A 17,962-nucleotide genomic window follows, 5' to 3' on the forward strand; every position below is an offset into this window, starting at 1 on the left:
GATACGGCCAGTATGGAGAACTGTAAGGAGGTTCCTTAAAAAACTAAAAATAGAACTACCGTATGACCCAGCAATCCCACTACTGGGCATATACCCTGAGAAAACCATAATTCAAAAAGAGTCATGTACCATAATGTTCACTGCAGCTCTATTTACAATAGCCAGGACGTGGAAGCAACCTAAGTGTCCATCGACAGATGAATGGATAAAGAAGATGTGGCACATACCTACAATGGAATATTACTCAATCATAAAAAGAAACGAAATTGAGTTATCTGTAGTGAGGTGGACGGACCTAGACACTGTCATACAGAGGGAAGTAAATCAGAGAGAAAAACAAATACTGTATGCTAACACATAGATATGGAATCTAAAAAAAAAAAAAAAAAGGTTCTGAAGAACCTAAGAGCAGGACAGGAATAAAGACACACACGTAGAGAATGGACTTGAGGACACAGGGAGGTGGAAGGGTAAGCTGGGATGAAGTGACAGAGTGGCATGGACTTATATATACTACCAAATGTAAAATAGCTAGCTAGTAGGAAGCAGCTGTATCACATGGGGAGATCAGCTGGGTGCCTTCCGACCACCTAGAGGGGTGGGATAGGGAAGGTGCGAGGGAGACGCAAGAGGGAGGGGATACGGGGATATATGTATACATATAGCTGATTCACTTTGTTATACAGCAGAAACTAACACAACATCGTAAAGCAATTATACTCCATAAAGACGTTAAAAAAAAAAAAAGGTGATCATCTGCAATCCAGGATGAGAGCTCTTATCAGACACCAAATCTGCAGGTGCCTTGCTCTTGGACTACCCAGCTTCCAGAACAGTGAGAAATAAATATTTGTCATTTAAGGGAAAAAAAAAGACATATAACTGATTTACTGATAAATTTCTTAATTCTCTTTTAATCCCTAAGTTTCTTCTCTGTCTCCTCACATTTTTCTGTCTGCAGTGTTTTTATTGGAAAAAAAACTTGATCATTTGTCCTGTATAGTTTCCCATTCGGGATTTTGCTGATGAGTTTCATTACTACTTTACTCTTGTCTTCTGTATTTCCTGTGAAGTGATGGTTGGATCATATGAGGTTTTCTTGGTGCAACTGCTTCATAGGGGTTGTGGTGTTCTTCCAACAGAAAGTACACTATCTGCTTTTATGATGTAGGCAGAAATTGGCTGGTATTGACTTGATCCATTAATGCATTAGGAGTTACAAAATGATAAATTTCAATTCTGCCGTTCTATCTTAGTTTATTAGCTGGACTACTGCTATGAAGAAAAATTTCCCCTCATCAATTTTTTGGTTCCAACAATAGAGTTCATACAGGAAGATGGGATAAGTGCTTGATTGATTCTCTTGTTTAAGTTTCAAAATAATGAGTTCCTTAGCATCTTGCAGCAGTTACCAGTTAGAGTTGTTATTTATCTCAGTTTGTTAAAAAAAAAAACTACCCCATTCCCCACCGCTACAAACTCAATAGCTTAAAAGAATAAAGCACTTCTGATTCTCGCCAAGATGGAGGAAAACAAAACAAAACAAAACAAAAAAAAAACCTGGACCTGTCCTTGAAAAAGCTGGCACCTCCTCAGAAAATCTAAATTACTCAGTATCCTCAAAAGTGCCAAACTAGGGCTTCCCTGGTGGCGCAGTGGTTGAGAATCTGCCTGCCAATGCAGGGGACACGGGTTCGAGCCCTGGTCTGGGAAGATCCCACATGCTGCGGAGCGACTAGGCCCGTGAGCCACAACTACTGAGCCTGCGCGTCTGGAGCCTGTGCTCCGCAACAAGAGAGGCCGCGACAGTGAAAGGCCCGCGCACCGCGATGAAGAGTGGCCCCCGCTCACCACAACTAGAGAGGGCCCTCACACAGAAACGAAGACCCAACACAGCCAAAAATAAATAAATAAATAAATAATTTTTTTTAAGAAGTGCCAAACTAGCAAGTTAAACCGGATGTATGATTGATTGTGTAAGTATATCTGACAACCAAAGGCTCCTAGACTGCATTAACAATGACCAAAGAAACCTATTTGTTAGAAACGAGAGGATAAAAAAAGGAATATAATTATAAACTTAATTGGAAAACTACTTTAACTGGCCTGTTTAACAAATAGAAGAAGGGGCAGAGAACTCTACCAAAAGCACTGACTCTGAAGAGACCAAATTATGAAGGTCATCACTTAGACTGCAATCTTTCCTTCTATGTTCTCTGGATTAGGGGAAGGAAAGTAAGGGGAATGACTACCAATAGTAACAGCTGCAGTAAAGCAACACCAAAAGCCAGCTTAACATCTAGGGAGTGTTTCACCTCTTCCTCATGCTAAACAGTACAATATGTGGTTAGGAATGAATTATAAAAATTATCCTTGAAAATATAGTCTTTACCACATTGCTACAACCTTTGCTGTGTTATAGAAACTGCCTACATTGCACTGACAGAGACATTTTTCTCAGGTTACTTGCCTTTAAAATACATTGCATAATATACAGAGTGTAATGAGTCTGTCAAAGGCCAATGTTCAAAAGACTACTTTTATTGATACTTATAAATTTTCCAGAAATTCTTCAAGGAATAGCTTGTGCACTTAACATACTGTTTCCTAATAGTCAGTCACGTTGATATTTCCTTTCAGCTGGTAAGGGAGGTTTCTTAATCATTTGAATATCTTCTAATCTCAAGGTAGACTGGAATACTCACTTCGCCTACGGTTAACTCCACCATGAACAATAAATCAAGATTTTTTAAAATTTTGTTATCGGTTTGATAACCTGCATTTTTTAAGGAATTTGCCCATGTCATCTAAATTGTGAAATCACTGACATAAAGTTGCACATAATACACTCTTATTTTTCTTTTAATGTCTGTAGCATTCTGCTTTTGAGCTAGAAATGTTACGAAAAAAGGAGCTGGTCCATCTGTTAGGGCTAATATTTCTCTTAGCTGATAAACAGAATGAGCTGATTTGGAGAGACAAGTTTCCCATTACTTCAATATTCATCCATTTAAATAAAAATGGTGAACCCAAATGAAATTATTAATTGGCTAATTAATTACTTAATATGCTAGGAAAATATAAACCAAGCAAATGCTCTGAGAAGCAGCAATTGTTATAATATTAATAATGGATGAAATAAGATTAATAGCATATATTTTATCAATACATATTAATAAAAGTACAATCTGACAAGAAGATATAACAGTCTTGGAGATTTATACACCTAGAAACATAGTTTCAAAATATATTTTAAAAAACACATTAAAATTACAAGAAAAAATGAATAATAATTCCAGAGGTTGGAAACTACTAAATCATGTAAACAAAAAATATGTAAGGCTGTAGGGAATTTGAATGACACTGTTAACCAGCTTAAATTAATTAATATAAACAACTGTGTACTCCCCAAAACAAAAAGGGATGTTCTTTTCAAATACCCATATGTTTTTCCCAAAAATTGTTCATGTACTATGTCAGAGAGAAAATTTCAATAAATTCTAAATGGCAGAATTTATGCTGTATCATTAGAAATTAGTGAAAAAATAGGCAAAACACATCATCCACTGAGAAATTTAAACGTTTCTTTTAACTAACTTTTTGGTTTAAGGACTCAAATGTAAACTTTAAACATATTTAGAAAATAGCACTTAGAGTAACTATATGTCAAAAATTTGCAGAGAGTTGGCAAAGCAGCAAGAAGAAAATCATAACCATAAGTTTCTATATTTGAAAATAAAAAGAAGAAATATATATGAATTAAGAACCCAAGAAAAGACACCAAAAAAAGGAAAAATAGAGAGAATCAAAAAAGTAAATATCTCTCCCACTCCAGCACAACCCCAAAAGAAAACTATGGGCATAATCAATTTTAAAAAGCTCTTTCTTTAAAAACAACAATAGCACAGAGACAAATATAAGGCAAGTTTAAACAAGATGAAAAAGGAAACACACATTCATACACAGCAATAGAAACTGTGAAAAAAAGCAAACTATAAAGAGATTACATTTTAAAGAAAATTATGTGTAATTTATTCAAGTAAATTTTAAAATCTAGGGAAATGGATAATGTTCTAAGAAAATGTAAATAAACTAATCAATTTTTAATGTGGAAAACATGATGATGAAAATAATAAAACGAATTGTAAAGTTAGTCAGAGTCTCCCTTAAAAGCAAAAGATTTTATGGAGAAGATCTACCAAACCATCAAAATTATTCCTACACTGCACATAATAGACCAGGAACTTAAAAAGTATTTGCTGAATGAATAAAAATTTTATGAAAAGATGACCACCATTCCTATTGTTTTGATAGCACTAACGTAATCCTACTATCACAACTAGACAAAATTACCACATATCTAATAAGGAGGAAACTGTAAATTAATCTCAACCTGATCATAGGCTTAAATTCTAAATAAAATATTGGAAAATCAAATTAAGGAAGAGTATTAAAATAAGTATACATTATGTATATACAATAAGTATACAAGTCACTTTCCTATCTTCCAGAAAGTTTTAGAAAGCCTTAGAGCTTGGGACAGGGAAGCTCTTAAAATGTTTACACAGATTTCCGGTATTCGTATGCCACCCTACACACACACGGGCCTATTACTACAGAGAATAAACAAGTGAAACATGGCTTAAACATACTGAAGCTCTTAGAAGCAGTACAGCTTCCAAAAAAGACAGCAGTAGTTTATTGTAGGGGTCACCAAAAGGATAATGCAGAGGTAATAAAGGGAAACAACAAGGTGGATGCAACCGCCAAAAGGGCAGCCCCAGACCAGTAACTTGGCAGCCACCCATCATACCTCGAAGCCAGATCCATCCAATTATTCCCCAATCTACACAAAAGAAGAATTAGACAAAGCCTGAAAATGGAACTTCAGTAAAGATCTAGGAGGCCGTGGGTGGCTAGTTAATAAACATGGGCAATACCTCCTTCTCCAAACTGCAGCTTGTCAAGCCATCAGGGAGGCTCATGAAGGGCCTCAATATGGGAGGGAAGCCCTATATAATTGGTTAGTTGAGTTGAGGTCATGGTAACTCCTGGCATGAAAAGTATAATCAGTCAGACAGTCGAGACCTGCCCCATCTGCACAGTGAACAGCCCCAGCACCAGAACCCCCAGGCCCCCAGATAAGGCCCATTCAGACCAGAGGAACATACCCTGGAGAAGACTGGCAGATTGATTTTACTGTCATGCCGAGAATACTGGGCAATTTCAGGTATCTCTTGGTGCTAGTGGACACATTTTCTGGGTGGAGAGTATTCCCTGCTAAATCTGAAATGGCAGCTGAAGTGGCTAAGGCATTACTAAAAGAAATAATCCCCAGGTTTGGGCTCCCAGGATCCCTACAAAGCAATAATGGTCCAGCATTTGTGCCTCAAGTAACAAATGGGATAACGAGTTCCCTGGGCATAAAATGGACCTTGCACTTAACCTGGAGACCCCAATCATCAGGAAAAGTAGAGAGATCCAATCAGGCCTTGAAATGGGCCTCAGCAAAGCTATGTCAGGAAACTCAAAAATATTGTATTAACTTGCTTTCAATGGTCCTGCTTTGCCTGGGGTTAAGTGTGTTCAAACTCATGTATGATAGACCCATTCCACAAGTCCCAGAGAAGGGACACCTTAAAGTCCCTTGAAATGGAACAACTCAAGTGTGCCTCCAGGTAGGAGAAACCAGGAAAGCTCTTGCAGAATATGGTCACCAGGTGCTGCCCCTACCTGACCTGACTCTGCACCCCTTCCTGCCAGGAGACCGGGTGCACTTAACAACCTGGAAAACAGGAGCCTGCAAGACCAGCTCGCTCCTAAGTGGGACGGACCCCACTCAGTGATCCTAACCACCCATTCTGGCCTGAAGTTGCAGGGGTCACTCCATGGGTACATCAACTCTATGGAAGAGGTCTCCAAGCCCCAACCTCCAGAGAGACAATCTGGGGCAACAGCCGCCCTTGACTACTTGTGTGACCCTCCCTCTAACCTGAAGCTTCTCTTCCGAAAAACAGCAATGTGTGACCAGGGATATTCAGGCCAAGGCAGTGAGCCTCACCATCAGGGACCATTTTCACCTACAGGCCGAAGACCAAGATACCTTCATTCTTAGGAAAAATTTGATATAAGACCATTATTCTCTTGCTAATATTTGGGCCATGCATCCCAAATTGTCTGGTGCCCTTTGTCTCCAAAAGGATAAACAAGTGGTGGTCACTGAGGGAGATGAACAGCCAGGGCCGAGGCCTGGCGACCATCACACGCATCTAAAGGCAGCAGCTCTGCTTCTCTCCCAGGGTCATGATGACACCCACACTCAGCAGGAGGCAGTCACAGGAGACGGACCTCCACGCTCAGCCCCCCTCAAGAACGAGGAGCGGGACAAAAGGCAGAGGAGGGGTTTGTCACCAACAAAGCCCATTAACAATTGCCAGGGAATAAAAATAGAATCTGGGTAATAAAATTAGGTCTAACCTTTTTTTCTTTTCCCCTGTGCTCAGTCTAGTTCCACTTGCTCGTAGGGTGCCGCGTTCGGAGGCCTCGTCCCCTGCACTTCTGACCAGACTTTCTCGCGGGAAACGCCGACGCCGACACCTCAGCACGAGAAGCTGTGCGCAAAAGCGCTGCCCACGACACCCAATTCAAGATGGCGGCGGTGGGCCGTGCGCAGAGACGCTGCGCCAGGCACGCTGCGTGAGCCGCAGAGCTGCGCCAGCCCCGCGAGAACTCCGTGCCCCCGACGCTGTCCACACGCTATCAAGCAGCCCCGCCCCCGCCGTCCGCCTGTCCCGGAAGCCTGTGCTCCAGAGTAGGGGCACGCACCTCTCCGTTCTCTGATCAAAGGGTAAAACCATCCTTTGCTTCTGAACTGAACTCGGTCTTATTCTACTGGCGTGAGTGACACCAGGCAGGCGGACACTTCTTGGGGACAGACTCTGGAAGGTTAGTAGCACTATACCCAAAAATATTATCCTTTAAACATGTAATAACATAAAAACTCTATTAAGGTAATTTACGTTCTTTTTTTTTTGGTACAAATCTTTAAAATTCATAATGCATTTTATACTTACAGCACATCTCAAAACAAACTAGCCACATTTCAAATGCTCAGTGGCCACATGTGGCTTGTGGCTACAATATCGGCCAGTGCAGGTCCAGAATATAATTTTTTTTTAACTATGAATTATGTGTCAAATCTAGTTGCCCAGTTTTAAAGGAAACCATTAACACAGAAGTGGAAGAAAAAGCACTGAATCACGAGTCAAAATATTTAGTTTCAACACCAGCCCTAAGACTTAGTGTAACATTTGACTCATCACAGTCTCTCTGGGCTTCATGTTTTATTCTGTAAAAAATAGTAAGTACTTCAAAGGATTGTCATGCAAATTAAATGATACTAACTGTGACCACATTTTGTGAATTTTAAGGTATGTAAAAACGTTTCTAGTATTATAATTCCTATTTTAGAGGCTGATGATCTTACAGATTAATGCACAGATCAGACACTAGGGTTCTTAAAAAATGTGAGTGGACAGTGCACATCTGAATCTAATACAGATGCCCATGGCCTCTTCCCTCCACTCCTGTGGCTCAGAGGCCTGCACACATCAGAACCTCTAGCTGGAGGGACAATCAGGAGTTGACTTTACGACATGCTTGTTTTAATTAATTAATTAATTAATTAATTAATTAATTAATTTATTTATTTATTTTTGGCTGTGTTGGGTCCTCGTTTCTGTGCGAGGGCTTTCTCCAGTTGTGGCAAGTGGGGGCCACTCTTCCTCGCGGTGCGCGGGCCTCTCATTGCCGTGGCCTCTCCTGTTGCGGAGCACAGGCTTCAGACGCTCAGGCTAAGTAGTTGTGGCGCACGGGCCTAGTTGCTCCGCGGCATGTGGGATCTTCCCAGACCAGGGCTCAAACCCATGTCCTCTGCATTAGCAGGCAGATTCTCAATCACTGCGCCACCAGGGAAGCCCGACATGCTTGTTTTAATACCTATGCAATATGAGCATTGTAACTGTGTAACTCACCTTCCTCCTCGGAAACTCGAGCTGAGTGTCTCTTCTTCTATTCTCGTCTTGTTAGGAGTAAAGATGGGTTAATTGTATTTTTCATCCATAAGTGTCTAAACAACTACAACTAACAAGAAGCAGGTTTAAATGAATCTGGGATTTATATTCTCAGTTCACGTATTCTGTATGTGGAAATGTAAACTTGAGACCAGTAGTTCCCAAGGGTTCCTTATCTCTGAGGTTCAGCAGCCTGTGTATTTGTAAGACCTGTCCCTGAGCTGGCCTGTCATACTGTTTATACATAAGTAAACATAGCCATTCAGTGTGGTCATGTATCCAGAGTAATACGGTTTGTATAGCCCAATATTAGGAATATATTTTTTGTTTATTTGTTTTTTGATTTTTAGGTTTTTTTGTTTTTTTAACATCTTTATTGGCGTATAATTGCTTTACATTGTTGTGTTAGTTGCTTCTGTATAACAAAGTAAATCAGCTATACGTATACATATATCCCCATATCCCTCCCTCTTGGTCTCCCTCCCACCCTCCCTATCCCACCCCTCTAGGTGGTCACAAAGCACCCAGCTGATCTCCCTGTGCGATGCAGCTGCTTCCCACTAGCTATAGTGTATATATGTAAATGCCACTCTCTCACTTCCTCCCAGCTTACCGTTCCCCCTCCCCGTGTCCTCAAGTCCATTCTCTAAGTCCGCATCTTTATTCCTGTCCTGCCCCTAGATTTCTTCAGAACCATTTTCTCTCTTTAGATTCCACATATATGTGTTAGCATACGGTATTTGTTTTCTCTTTCTGACTTACTTCATTCTGTATGACAGAGTCTAGGTCCATTCACCTCACTACAAATAGCTTAATTTAGGAATATATTTAGAACACAACTTTAAAGATATGCAACAGATGAGAAAAAGGATACAGTTTTCTCAAAGAAAGTATTTAAACTCTGGATGTAGATTTCCAGTTATATATTTTTAAGTGACAAATGATGGAACCTTATTTATGTATTTTTAAAGTATATTTAGACCATCTACCATAGATGAGCACACTGAAAGAAGATTCACTGCTAGTCCCTTCACAACCTTGCAGTCTGGTAAGGCAGAGTATTGGCCAACTCATGCCTCATCCTGACTAACTGTTGAATGAATGAAGCACATATACAGTGCTCTATGTAATAAGCAGTAGGGACTGCTTGAGCTCAGAGGTAGAACAGATTACTACTGTCTCTAATGATAAAGATAGTCTTCATGAAAAGTAGATTAAACTGTGGTTTCATAAGTAGGGGGAATTCACTTAAGCTAAGAGGATGCAAAGGGATGTTCAAAATGTTGATAAGGTCATAAGCAAAAACAAACAAACAAAACTAAGCAAGGAACATGAGGAATATGTGAACAGCTTTGGAAATGACTGAACATTTCTTGAATAAAAGGTGAGTCCGTGTTTCTAGTTTCTCATTATGGAGCAAATAGCGTCAGGGAGGACTCTGAGTCCAGCCATCTGGTCCCTAGTGACGGCTCTCTAGGGTGTCAGGCAGAACGCACCCGGTAATCTTTGGATGAGCCACTTAGTGCCACTCTTAACCAACACGTGCGCTTGAAATCTCCAGATTTTCGGTGGCAAATGATTGGATTCATGTCTGGCTGTGGCGGAAATGGTGACATTATTTCAGACTATATTACAATTACGAAGTGTCTACTGTGTTTAACACAGTTTAGTTGGGGCATTCACGTTTGGAAAGAACCAGAGGATTCATACACTGTTCCCACCCAACCCTGCTCTCACTATCATAAGTACTAGATACAACCCCCCAGGGAGAGTCCCTGCTCCGCACACAGGCCGGGCAGTGCCCACCAGGCACCTTGGCCTTGCTGCTGCTCCAGCAGACACTGCTGCTTTAGCCCTAAGGGAGGCAAGGTCGGTGGAGTGAAGACACGTTCTTACACTTCGTCTGCATGTTCGTTTAACTTCCCTAGATGTACAAATGCTAAGCGACTTCTACTAAACAGCAGTTTCTACTAAAATTAAATTTGTGTTTTCAGATCCCTCAAATATGATGAAAATGCAAAGGGAGATGGCCCAGAGGCCAATCTCAGTGAGAGCTTCACACTGTCCTCAGGTTTGTACCTCTCTGAGAGTAGATGGGGCTTATTTGACTGAGTCAAACTCATGAAATCAAGTTCCTGCTTTCTTTGCATTTGAATTCTTCAAGAATTCCTGGTCTTGAATGAAAACAGAAATATGATGATTCCCCGCATTGTATCATCTGATATACTGTCCTGCCCACAGACACACCCACCAACACACACACACACACAGAAGAGAGAAGAAAAGGTAAAAGGAATTGATATTTTTTGATACGAATCCAGATATTTTGTAAGCATTATCCCATTTGCTAGCAGTAATTACTCAGTGAGGTAAACATTTGACTCTATTTTACTGTTGAGACTACTGGAGTTCAGAGTTCTTGTGATATTTGCTCAAAGCCACACAGCAGGGAAGTAGCAGAGCCAAGAAGTAAATCCAGGAATGCCTGACACCTATGCTTTGCTGCCCCAGGAAGAGAGTGAGCAGGAATATGGCTACTTATATTTAGAGAGAGATCAAGAGAATTTTTTGTGTCCTCCTAGGTAATTTAGCACACATCACTAAATTTGGAGAGCAAACACAGATTTGAGGCAAAGACTGTACTCAGTAATAAAGCCAGTGCACTTGGCTAGAAAAAAATCTGCTAATCTTTTTATCACTGACCTCACCAAAAAATAATGCACAAGTCTCAAAATTCTGTATAGTTATTCAGGTGATTCATGTAATGAAGCCTCAGAAGTCAAAGGGTCCCTAGATTTCGGATTCCTGGACTAGTGGGGTTCTTTTACCTCATCTCAAAGAAACTAAGCACAGTGGAGAGGGAATAAGAGGGTAAGGAACACATCCAAAGGCGAAGTATCACAGCACTCCCAGGCTGTCAGTTGCTCTCATGGGAAGAGATTCTTAACTATTAGTGTGCTTAGAGATCATTCAGGTCACCAGCTAAAAGTGGATCCCACCACCCCAAATTTCTGATTCTGTAAATCTGAGGTTGGGAAAAGGAAACTTTGATTTCAATAAGCATTCCAGAGAGGTACATAATCAAGAAATCCTGGGCTAGAATGTAGGAAAATGCCATCCTGCACATCAGAGACTCTGTCCTAAGTGTTACACACTCACCAGAGTGGCCTGGCAAAAACGAAAAAGATAGACAACATTAAGTGCTAGCAAGGATGTGGGGCGATTATAACCTTCACATACTGCTGTTGGGTGTGTGAAATTGGTACAGCCACTATTAATAATCATTTGATGGTATCCCAAACTTCGATGTGAACATGGATAATCTATGACTAAAGAATTCCCTCCTAGGTGAAAGACCAACAAAATTGTTTATGTATATGACTTCTTTTCTATAAAATTTAAAATCAGACAAAATCAATCTATAGCTTTTGAAATCATATAGTTAAAGCCTCTGTGCATGAATGTCGTTGAGGGTGACTTCTAGTTAATATTACCTTCTGTTAATATTCTGTTTTTTATTTGAGTGCTGGTTACACAAGTGTATTCTTTTTGTGAACATTCAGAAAGCTATACAGCTATACACTTGCCATTTGTGAACTTCATTGTATGCACCTTATATTTCAAAACAGTTTACTCAAACTTTCTTCCAAAATAAAATATATATATTTAAACAAAATAAAATGGACAAGGAGAGTGCAAGGAAGAAATTGTAGCCAAATTTTACTTATAAAAGCAGATTCAAAATAATTAATGATTATTAATTGATTAATAATAATGATTATTAATCAATTAATAATGATTTCTAAAATAATTAGACAATGCATTTCAGCAGTTTATTAAAACAAACACAGCATACTTAAATAGGAATTTTCCCAGGTATGCAAAGTGTTTAGCAATGAGATACAAGGGAGAAAAATAAGTTTGGGGAAATTGTACAAGAACATCAGATGTCAGCAAATTTAATTTAAAACAAATAGGGCATAATGTTAAGATTTTATAAGATTAGACAATGAGTACACAGGTGGTTATCATTGTTTTGTATTTTTTTGTTTGAAATACTGTATAATACAAAAAAACTCAAAAGTTATAATTATATATCAGAAGCATCGTATTATTGGAATAGAGGGAAAATAATCAACTGATATTTCAATAGACGTATAAAAATACACAGTAAAATTAAACATTTATTTTGGTAAATATACTCTAGATTTTTTTTTTAACTTTTATTGGAGTATGGTTGCTTTACAATGTTGTGTTAGTTTCTGCTGTACAGCAAAGTGAATCAGCTATACGTATACATATATCCCCTCTTTTTTGGATTTCCTTCCCATTTAGGTCACCACAGAGCACTGAGTAGAGTTCCCTGTGCTATACAGTAGGTTCTCATTAGTTCTCTATTTTATACATAGTATCAATTGGTAAATATACTCTATAAATTAGATATACAAGGAGAGGTCCTTGAATTTGATGAGCAAATATTCTGAACTTTACAGTGTATATAATATCATTTAGGTTGTTTCCATGCCTCCCTGTCCCCACTCAGGGATAGCCTTCCCTGTTATCAACATCCCCTACCAAAGTGGTACATTAGTTACAATTATGAACCTACCATGACATTATTATCATCCAAAGTCCATGGTTTACATTAGGGTTCACTCTTGGCTTATGTCTCATATATTTTCACATTAGATAGTTTTTAATGTTAGTTTTGACATCACAATTGGTTCAGGGATTATCTGGGAGAGAGTCTCTTAATTACCAAGCACCTATGGATTTTAAGTCACCATTTTTCTAATGTTTTTCTTGGTTAAAAATGAGTTATAGGGACTTCCCTGGTGGTCCAGTGGGTAAGACTCCGTGCTCCCAATGCAGGGGGCCCGGGTTCGATCCCTGGTCAGGGAACTAGATCCCGCATGCATGCCGCAACTAAGAAGTCCACATGCTGCAACTAAAAGATCCCACGTGCTGCAATTAAGACCTAGTGCAGCCAAAATAAATAAATAAAAATTTTTTAATGAGTTATAATAGGGATATAGCCTGAAAAAAAATAATTTTTAAATTTGTTAAGGTTTTCTTTGCGCCCAAGCACATGATTAATTAAGAATCTTACATGAACAAATAAAAAAGTAAATTTCTTATACAAGGAATGGACTCATATATGACATAAAGTTATGTAAACCAGTTTGTTTATTGATTTGCTCAATTCAATGCTTTGATCTGCTAGAATATGTCTGATTTTAAAATAAATGTGTTGACACCTCTCTCTATGGCTGTAGTTTGTATAGATCATCTCTTTCGCTTTATTTCTGTTTTGGTTATAATTTGTATATATAAAGTCTTCTGATTTTGGTATGTCAATTTTATGTCCAAGTCACCTCCTGAACTCTCTTTTATTTTGGCTTATTGTCCTAGGTTGTCAAGTTATGTTTCATAGCTTCCTATCATAGATATCGTCTTAGCTCTTTATTTATAATTATCATGCCTCTGCTTGTTTCTGCTTGGTTCTTTGACTTGGCAAAGACCTGTATTACATGGTTAAATAGTAGTAGCAATAGCAAGTTTCTTTGCCCTTTTCCCAACTTCATTGGAAAAGTGTTCCTCCATCAAATATTATATACTTTATCTTGTAATGGAAGTGACTATTGATCCTTTTCTCACCGATTTTTAAAATCAGATTAGATGTTCAATTTTGTCAAATGTCTTTTTGATATCAATAGAGAAGATGTAATCTCTAGAGAAGAATGATGAGGAACCTCTTTAAAAGTCTGTGTGGATCAGTGCAAAGGGTGCTATAAAGCAGTAAAAAAAAAAAAAAAAGACCTGGATTCTAGTTCTCATTATGCCACTACCCAGTCATTTTTGTTAGTGGGTAGGTAACTTTATTGTTTTGAGCCTTACGTTAAAATGAGATGGATTTATTTGATTCCTCTCACTGTCACTAGCAGTAACTTTCGATGGTATTATGACTTGACATTGTGTGAGATACTAAATCTCTATAGAGAAGAAGAATGAGATGGTTTGTGTCTTAATTCAAGGTTTATGGTTTCCATGGCTGATCAGGCCAAAGAGTGGGTCAGTACCTTGTCTCTCACTGAGACAGGACAATGTCTGTGTTTTTCTAGAGTTAGAAAAAAATCTAAACATTCATTCATTCACATTCATGTTACATTTTTCATAGAGACAGATATCTCAGTAAATATATTACATAACAGTAAATGTCTAGTAGTCTGTTCTTCTTCTTTACCCTGTGCATACTTTCTAGAATTATTTGTCACATAATGTTAAAATATTTTGTTTGTATGTGTACTTTTCTAAGACCATAAGATTCTAGAAGGCATAGGGTTTTTTCCTCCAATGATTGTATCCTCAGTGCCTGAAATAATACCTGTTATATATTAGACGAGATTTGTTGAGTAGATGAATTTCAACTGTACTGACTTTGACTAGATACCCTAGTATCCATCTTTCTCGGCTTCAGAATGCAGTAGCAGGGTACACTTGTGAGTTAACTGAAGCAGTGCCTCAGAGATCTGACCTACGGTGTTAGAAAAGCAAAAAGGAGGGCTTAGCTGTTTAAGTATTTCATCTCCACTCCCAGATATATGATTTAACGTTTAGTCACCAAAGCAATGTGTGTTTTACCCACTTGATGGCCCCTCCCCTCAACTATTAATACAAATATTTTCTTTAGTTCACTGCTTTTCCTCTCTCCCTCCTCTCAAACCCTTTAGTGTAACTTCCTACCATGTCATTGGGTTCTCTTGAAGGTTGAGGAACTCTGGGCTTTCTTTCTCAAGTTATCGCTCCAGACAAAATATAGATGAGGACCCAAGGCTGATAAAATTACCTCTAACCACAGACTTGTATCACAGTGAGTTTTGATTCCCTCCTCTCCCTTTCTAATTATAGGAGTTGAAGGCAGACAGCTTAACAAAGCAAAACTTTTTAATCTCTGATGAATTAGACAAAGGTTAGAAACTATCTCTATTGAAAAAGGCAAAGAGAGATCTACATTGTGAGAAACTGAAAGGGGTTGAAATTACTAGTAAAAAGAAAAGAAAAATCAAAATCAAATAAGAAGAAAAGAGAATAACAACACATAAAAGAATATTTAGGAAAAAATCCATAAATCATAGTACCCTACCACAACAACTAATTTCCTTTTGCATGTAACTGCCTAGTTTCTGTTTACATTCATGCTCGTTCTGCACAGCTAATAGTATGAACAGTAAAAATAGTCTTTAGGATGATTATTTTAATGAGTACACAACAGTCCATTGTGTTGATATACAAAAGTGTGTGATAAACTTCGTGTGTAACATTTAGGTTGTTTTCACTGGTTGTTCTGGCACCATCTTGAAAAATGAGGTGGAATCAGAGGAGCCAAGTGGTTCGCACAAAACCCTCACCGTGTCTCTACCCCTTACTTTCTGCCCAAAGTACCCAAATGCTACATTAATATGAAGCTCTTTACAGTCCAATTTTGTGTATATTTCTTATTTGATTTTCAAAAAACCCATAAAATTCAGATAGAACAACTGTTACAATTACAATTGTATTGGTCTTGTCCATAAGAAAACCTTGGACTAGAGAGGTGAGATACTTGGGCAAAGGCCACACAACAGCTAGTAAATAGCAGAAATGGATCTTCACACATTCCCTATGATAAATCTGCTCCGTCCAGCTATTTAGCCATCGGATTAGTAGATTCTGCAAGAGAGATGTACAACATAAATCAGGAATTATGTCAATCTTAGGGTAGATAACTAACCATGAAAGGTCCAGGGATAATTTTAAACACTGAAATCCATTCGGAACTGTGTACACCTGTACAAATGTTTCCCACCTAAATGTATCTTGGAAAGTAGAAACTATAATATTGCAGCATTCATGATTGCAAGATCCACTAGTAAATAATTGAACATAGTCCCATCTGGGGCAATTAAAACTTTTCTTAAACACCAGGAACTCTGGAGACCAAAAAAGAAAACTGAATAATTATTCATCTAAATCAGTGTCTGTGGCACTTATCAGCTTGATTAGGTACCTCTGTGAGCCAAACAATAATTTCAAGACAAGAATATCCTCTGAGCCTCTGTCTCCCTGGGCTGGTATTTCATAGGCAAGTCTGCAATTGTATTGTTTCTGGGGCTGTCACCTGGATACTTGCTTTCCTTTACTTTAAAGTGAAAGGATGATGGCTATCTTCCTCAACTCCACCAGAAATACTCTTCAGCTTGGGACTGAGAGACCATAGTCTAACAGTCCTCACTACCTGAGACCTGGGTGGTCTGATTCCTGCCTGAGGGATATGTATTCTAGGGAATGTTTTATCATGATCGCTGTAGCTGAAACAGCTATTCCTGACATCTTCCTGAAGGGACAGGCACAAAGCATCAACCTAAAACCTGGGGCACGTATGTAAAAGCAGAAGATCCCCTTCTGCTTGTTGGAAGTTAGTGAAGGTGATGATTGCAGTGTTTATGGGTGGAGAGTATCTATACAGCATATGTCTATGGTCTTATGTCTAAACTTCCACTCAGAGACTTTTCATGTCACTTGCCTTCCCCATTCCCTTCTTCATCAGATGTCTTTCTGAGGTGTGGACCTGGACCTTCAGGGCAGAGTCTCTGATGTGCAGAACTGGGTGATGGCATTTTGCTACATTCTAGCCCAGGATTTCTTGATTATGTACCTCTCTAGAATGCTTATTGAAATCAAAAATTTCATTTCCCAACCCCAGATTTGCATAATCAGAAATTTGGCCTTTGGGGTGGGAACCACCTTTAGCTTTATCTACCCTCACACAGGCAGAAACCTGAGGACAGTGTGAAGCTCTCACTGAGCTTTGACTGTGGACCATTTCCCTTTGCATTTTCATAGTATTTGAGGAACCTAAAAACCCAGATTTGATTTTAGTAGAAATCTCTATAAGATGTTGCTGCACATTAGCATATGTTGGATAAACATCTAGCAAAGCACAACAAACACGCAGACCAAGTATAAGAATGTGTCTTCACTCCACCAACCTTGGCTCCTTTTGGGCTAAAGCAGCAGTGTCTGGTGGAGCAGCAACAAGGCCAAGGTGCCCAGTATGGGCTGCCAGGCCTGTGGGTGGTGGTGAAGCAGGGACTCTCCCTGGTGGGTTTTATCTAGTGCTTATGATAGTGAGAGCAGGATTAGGAGGGAGCAGTGGTTCTTTCTAAAACTGAATGTCCCAACTAAAAGCCTCAGAAAGCCATAGCTTAAAAAGTTTTAAAAATTAAAGAAAAAACAACAACAACTAAAAAACCAAATTCACCTCTCTAGCTGGCTTTATACTACTTCACCTGACTTTATGATTTTCTCATTTTTTTCTACCTTATGACCACACCTGAACCTTGGTGTCTGCATGTAGGAAAGTGAGATGAAGAAGGAGAGAAATTGCAGCCAATTCATTTTCTGTCTTTACTCTGAACACTTATATCTCTGTGGGACTTCTCGATCTCTATGTTTTATTCCGTTATAGAAACTTTCCCAAAGCAAGGGAGAGTTACAGGGTATAGAGTCAGTAAAATCTTCTATAATTTTATCCCCAAAGCAGTATCTGAGTTGATTTTCACAGTTATTTAACTTGATCCTTATACCCCAAGTCCTGTATTATTTTCTGTCTGAAGACTAAAGAAAAATATCTCCTAGAGGAACACATACCCATTAGCATTTTTTCAGATGACTGTACTATGCCAGTGGTGGTAAATAAATTATGTAATTATGTGTATGAGAACAAGCCCTGTAGACAGGGCTCTGTGAGCAGCCCAACACCAAAAGAAAAGTGGTCTGATTTTTCAGAGATAAGGCCTTGGTTGACCCCAGGACAGGCAACTCCAAGCCGTGTGCCCTCTTTGCCCCCT

The 17,962-nt window shown here is 38.9% G+C and overlaps 1 non-coding gene across 1 annotated transcript; it reads right to left on the reverse strand.

The window, feature by feature from the left end:
- Positions 1-2,182: 2,182 nt before the first annotated feature.
- Positions 2,183-2,389, reverse strand: LOC137772749 (small nucleolar RNA U3). Its single transcript, XR_011075553.1, has one exon. It is a non-coding gene; the product is annotated as a small nucleolar RNA U3 (small nucleolar RNA).
- Between the last annotated feature and the right edge of the window lie 15,573 nt (positions 2,390-17,962).

The sequence above is a fragment of the Eschrichtius robustus genome, chromosome 11 (genome assembly GCF_028021215.1).
Source record: "Eschrichtius robustus isolate mEscRob2 chromosome 11, mEscRob2.pri, whole genome shotgun sequence".
Taxonomy (NCBI): Eukaryota; Metazoa; Chordata; class Mammalia; order Artiodactyla; family Eschrichtiidae; genus Eschrichtius; species Eschrichtius robustus.